The sequence below is a fragment of the Ceratotherium simum genome, chromosome 7, assembly GCF_057802395.1.
Source record: "Ceratotherium simum simum isolate JZ-2026a chromosome 7, ASM5780239v1, whole genome shotgun sequence".
NCBI lineage: Eukaryota > Metazoa > Chordata > Mammalia > Perissodactyla > Rhinocerotidae > Ceratotherium > Ceratotherium simum.
In genome coordinates, this window is record NC_141906.1 from 19,330,865 (window position 1) to 19,337,406 (window position 6,542).

Here is a 6,542-nt window from a genome sequence, read left to right on the forward strand (position 1 = left end):
TTTTCTCCTTCTTCACCTTGGGCAAAGCTGCTTGGATTCAGGTTCATCCCACTGGTTGGTGAACTGATGGAGGATGATCCATGATACTCTGGGACATGTGTACATGACAGACTTGACTCTAAAATGTCCCTCATTGGTGCACTAGGAGGTCTGCTCCCTGGAGGAAGGGCTGCTGCCCACTGACTCCCAACTACCCTTGAAACCAGCAGAAGAGAGACAAATAGAAAGGAGAGAAGACTCCGGTACAAGGTCTAGTGGGACGGGAAGCACAGCCCACACCAAGTGTCACTCCAACGGGCGCACGTAGGAAGCATGCAGGGTCAAGGGGAGAAACAAGAGAAAATAGAGAGAGCCTCCTCACTAACCCAGAACCAGGGGTTCCAGCCCAGCTGCAAAATGGGCAGGTGGACTATTCAGAGGGCATTTCTGGTTGGCATTAGTATTAGAGACAATCATCCAGTAGGCAGAGACGAGAAAGATGACAGGTGACATAGAACCAGGTGAAGCTGCACCATGGTGCCAGAGTTCCCTTCATCAGTGACTAGAGGAATGACAGTACATTCAAAGGCTGTAAGTTGGTATAGAGCCCCAGGCACAAGCTTCAGCAAAGTATATAACCAAGTGAACTAGAAAGAAGGGACTAAGGTGGGAGCCTGGTCTATGGATATATCAACACAGACAGACAGGAAGAGCCCAGCCAGGGGCCCAGCCTGATGCTCCCCATGCCAGGTCTACTGGTGGGAAGACGATTCCAAGCACCATGGAGTGGGGACTGAGGATCCCATCAGCACTGGCTCGGGCCCTGGGATGGGCTCTGGTCTGGAAGTGGTGATATCAATGACTGCAGTCGTGAGGTGCTAGAGAGACAGAGGCAGGAGCAGCCAGGTATACACACAGCTGACAGCATCCTGGAGAACACTAGCATCATTTCCCATAGCAAATGGTGGAATGAGAGAAAAATGTCTTTTCCAGGATGTTTGAAGTGTGACACCAAATTTCCTTTCTTCTCCTTGGGGTCCTTAGGAGCTAGCTGTCTGGCTTGGCTTGGGGACTCTCCTCTCTACCCTCAGGGAAAGGCTTCTCCATCAAAGGCCATTTTATGACTCTCTGATTCCCTAGTTTGACCCAGGGCTCAGGAGAAAGAGGCACCTCCTTCCTGCCCTGCCCTGGCCTTCCCTCCTTTCTGTCTTATGAAGCAGCCTCCAGGTAAAGAAGATAAGAGTAAGGGGCCATCCTTCCCCCAGGATCCTCACACCCCTGTGAGAGGTCACCCTGGCTACGACCTGTGATACACACCTTCTGACAGCTTCCCCAAGGGTTGCAACTAGCCACAACACAGCTCACTCCAAGCCCCGCCAACAAAATTCTCTGTAATCAACACTGCTCATTCTGCAGCTGCTCCTGAGGGGAAACTACATAGGCAAAGTTATTTCACAATTGTTGGCTTCACATCAAGACTGACGGAACAGGGTGTGATGGAAAGAGCACTGGGCTAGGAGTTAGGGGCTCTGGGTCCAGCCCTGCTTCTGACACTAACTGGCGAGGCTCCATTTCCCTACCATCTCCCTCACAAAGGTAGAGTCTCCGTCAGAGGAGGAGCTGTCTGTGATGTGTGTCTTACTGTAAGCACTTTCTGTGAAGAAGAGCCTGGGGCACAGGTTCCCAGGGTGGGCTCCCCTCAGCCACATTTGTGCCCATGATCCTTAGCCATAGCTGATATTTCCAAGAGTAAGCTTGGCCCCACCAGGGCCAATTAACACCTTTTCCCAAGGAATTTGGAACTGGGGAAAGAAGAGAGAGAAGACACTCCTGTGAACTCAGGAACTGTGAGGCAATAGTGTCTTCTTGCCGTGCAGTCTGGAGAGCAGAGAAACTCCAGTCTGCCCTGAGAAGGAAAATGAGACAAATATGCATGATTGGAAGACATGAGGGGCAAAGAGAGCCCGGGGACTTTCAGTTCTGAGTTCCAGGTCTCCCTGAAGCCCAGCTGTATCTTTTTTAAAGCTGACTTTTTAAAATGGGTGCCTCTCTGATCCCAAGTCTCCCAACAGCTTCAAAGTGGTGCGTACTGACAGAGGCTGTCACGGGTCCCTGCCTGTCAGTCAGCTTCCCTGGTTGGGCCTCCCCACCCCCCTGCTCTGTTCTCTGGCAGGCTGGGGACACATGCTGCTTAACATCTGTGTCTCACCCCCACCGCACGACCCAGCCCAGGGCTTTGGCCACAGTAGGTGCTCAGTCAACTTTTGTCAGGTTGAGACAGATAGGATCCAAAGACAGCCATTCCTCCGTGGGGCGTGTTCCTCAGAGCCGGTCCGGGCAGCTCTCCCTCCCTGTGCAAGGTTGTCTTTAGTGCCGGCCTCATGGCCAGTCCAGAATGAATCCCTGACCTGCCCAAGCCCTTCCGGCCCTGCAGTCCGTGACCCCACATGAGCCCAGGACTCAACCCCTGATGCAGCCAGCCCACAACTTCCCAAGTTTTATTTTCATTAACCGGACTGGAAAATTGGACTTCATTCAGGATTGTGCTGAAAACCAGATGCTAGAGCTGGGCTCTGGTTTCCTAGATAAACACATTGCAATAATATGCATCTACCCGTGAAATACTCTCTGTGGCGGCACGTGGCAGCTCTCCAGAAGAAAGAAAAACAGTGTCAAAGCTACATTTGAGGCTTCTCACTCCCCTTCCTGGCCAGAGGCTGGTCAAAATAGCCAAGTTTTTTGCTGGCCCCACCGCGGGTCAGCTCCCTCTCCGCTGGCTCCCCTCACCCTCTCCCCATGTCTGGCCAGGAACCTAACCGCTTCTCAAAAGAACCTTAAGCCTTCCCCAATTCCCCTGTCTGGATGGGGGTCCTTCCTCTGAGCTCCCGCCATCCCTTGTGTCAACCCCAGTCCTAGTAGCATTAAGACAGTACTGCGATTGTTTGGCTTGTCCAGTTCCTCCAGAGCAGCTTGGAAGCTCCTTGAGGTGAGGAACAGATCCTTGTTCTCTCCGGCCCAGAGCTGGTGAAGATAGTTGTTAATGTCACTGAATGAATGAATAAAAAGAAGTCATACCAGCCACGTGTGGAGGAGACATCCAGAATGCTGTTGATGTCTGCTTCTCTCTAGCCTGAGTGTTTTCACTCATCCAGCGTTCATTGAACCACTACTTTGCAGCAGCCTCTGCTTGGTGTGGGGTAGGAGGGATTATGGCATATTCCCGCCCTCAGGGAGCCCACTCTCTGGTCAGGAGACAGACCCAAGAGATACAGCAGCAGTGTGAGGTTTACTTTCCCCTCACCCACTCCTTTCCTACACATCACCCCACCATCTCTTGTGCGGAAAGCTTGTCTCTAGACCATCACAGTAGAGTGACAGAAACTCTGCTAGCATAAAGACCCCAGGCTGTGGAGGGCAATCAATATTAGAAAGAGGATGATTTGTGTTATGGATGCTTCTCTCTGATGATTTTGAAAGAAAGTAAAACCTCAGGATATGATGCCACAGCTCCAGAATAGAGTTGGGATCCCGGGGGAGACCAGGGAGGCCAAGGAGTGGAAAAAAGAAACAGGATCATAAGGGAGATGAAGACAGCAAAGGGAACTCCCAATTGCCTATCTAAGGCTACTTCTGTATGGACCGATGAATGATTTGATGAGGAAATTAAATAAATCTTTTGCTGCATCCTCTGGACTCTGCAGGTGTGCATGACAGTAAGAGGTGCCCCTGGTGATGGACTGCACCCCACCACACCCCGCCCAGGTGTTACAAGAATAGCCCAACAGTCACAGAAATATTTCCAATCTGGCATAGTTGGGAATGTACAAGGGCCTGGGAGAGCAAAGAGGAAGGGAGGGCTTTTTAGGGGAGCCATGCCCACATTCAGGAATGGGTGCAGTCTGACATCTGGGTTCGAGTCCCACTGTTGTCCTCCCAGCTCATATCCTTGGCCTCTCTGGACCTCAACTGCTCAAGGTGGGCAGTAAACATCTGATCACGTTGTGCCTGGGCGAGAGACGGGGGAGGATGAGAACATGGATTCGCAGAGCCGCCAGGGAAATCACAATTACAACCCCAGCTGTTGTTGTTGTCGGGGTCATTTCCCTTTGACCAACTCACATAACCGCGAGTCCGCTCCAGTCCATGTGGTGTTTCTGTATCCCAGAGAGGCATTCAGCGGCTGCCCCCTCTCCCGGCCTCCTTCCAAGGCTGAGGATGTGTCGCTAAGATAGCCCGGCCTGAGGTCAGATCTCCTTCCAGGAGAACAGGGAGGGCAGAGCAGATTTCTTAGTAACCTCACAGACTGACATAGAAGCAAACAAATACCAAAAGGCTTGATTTAGACAATAAAATGTAATTGACATCAATGCAAATTAGGCCATTCACTTTTTTATGAGGGAAGAGAACCGAGTGCTTAAATTAAAAAGACTAAAGTCATGCTTAGGCATTCAACACAATTATTATGGTGGCAGCTGTGAAGGCCACTTGTATTTATAAATGACAGACAATGTCACTGTTTTTAGTGTGTTTCAGACTTCTGTGACTGCTCTCTTAGGAGTGGCAGAATTTCCTTTAGTTCTAAATAAATGACAATTCCTGTAGGGGGACTCAGTTGAGAGCCAGGAGGTGCCGAGACTCCCAGAATCTGGGGAGTGGGTGCCCTGCCCTGAAGGACGGACTCTGGTACATCGGAGCACCCACTAAGCCACTTACATTTCAACATCTTCCAATTGCCTGTGTCTATCCTTTACCCAATTTTCCAATTGTGCTTTTGCCTTTTTTATAGACTTTTTTAATAATTGCTATATGTTTTATGAATCTTGATATTTTGCTGTGTAAATACTGCAAATTGTTCCCGCTACTTTACCATATTTTTTTCTTAGTGCCTCTCCAGTCCATGTGTGAATTCACTGTTTGTCTGTCTGGAACCCGTCAGCTTTTCATCCTGTGAGACAACCTCAGAGATGAGACAGGAGAAAACCAAAAGAGGAAGGCTCAGAGACTCAGAGTGGGAGGAGCAGATATGCAGAAGAGGAGAGCCGAGACTCAGAAAGATGGACAGGGACTGGGAAGAGGAGAGTCATATAGAGAAAGACAAAAACTAGAGAGAGGGACAGAGAGCCAGAGAGTTTATCTCACATTCGGGCCTTGTTTATGGTGTCTTAAGCTTGAGCAAATGTTGTTAATACTACGTAGGCAAATCTTCCAGCCTTTTCCTTAGTAAGGCTTCTAAATTTTTGTGTCTTACTTAGAATGGTCTTACCCAGCCCAAGATTTAAAAAATACTCTCATATATTTTGTTCTAAAATGTTTTAGTTTTGTTCTTTAGTGTTACTTCCACATTTGAATTTTATTTTTGTATATATGTAGATAGGAATCTAACTTAATTCTTTTCCCAATAGATATCTAATAGCACCACTTATTATATAATTCACCCTTATTCCCCTCCCTTTATCCTCTTAAGTGAAATGCCATAGTCATCGTATACTAAACTCCCACACATACATGGCTCTGTTTCTGGACTCCATTGTGAATTATTTGTCTATTCCTCTGCCAAAACCACAATGTTTTAATCACTGTAGCTTTATAGTATATTTTGGTATTTGATAGTGCAAATTCTTCATCATTGTTCTTTTTCAAAATGTTCTTGGCTAGGCTTGTGTCTTTTCTCTTCCAGATGAACTCAAGAATCAGCGGTCAAATCTCATAAAAAGTTGAGAACACATCAAATACTCTGTTTCCGAATGTCCTTCGTTTTTTAATTGCTAATATGTTTCTCCTCCTTCCCATCCCCACTTCCTGGAAGCAGTACATATGGTCATCAGCAAGGAACTCCCAAAATTCTAAGAATTAAACTATTAAAACACCCATATTCTAAATAAAACTAGGAACATGTAAAAAGGAAATATCATAGACTATTTCTGGGGTCAGGAGTAGGAAGAGCAAAATCTAATTGATTAGGCTTCACAAATTTATTTTAAAAGTAAAGAGACTGGATCAATCATAAATGGTATTGGTCAGCGATACAGGTACAGTTAAAAAGGATGAGTATTAAGTGAAATAGGTCAGATTGAGAAAGCCAAATATTGTATGATTTCACTCATGTGTGAAAGATAACAGCAACAAACACATAGATACAGAGAACAGACAGTGGTTATCAGAGGGGAAGGGAGTAGAGAGAGGGCCAAAGGGGTAAAGGGGCACATACGTACAGTGATGGACACAAACTAAACTTTTGGTGGTGAACACAATGATGTTTACACTTCATTGAAATATAATGATGTACACTTGAAATGTATATAATGTTATAAACCAATGTGACCTCAATTAAAAGAAAGGATGAGCATGAAAGGAAGCAGAGATAGTACACAGGTCACAACTGGCCACAACATGGAGATGGGCAGAGGGTGTGGTATATGCTACTTGTGCCCTCACTTACATCTCCTCAGCGCTATCCATTTTGCTGCCCACTAGATCATCTTCTAAGTGCCACACCTGTGTCTCTTGACCTGAGGAGTCTCCCTGGCCACCAGAGCTCATTCCGTCCAGAAACACAATAGGCA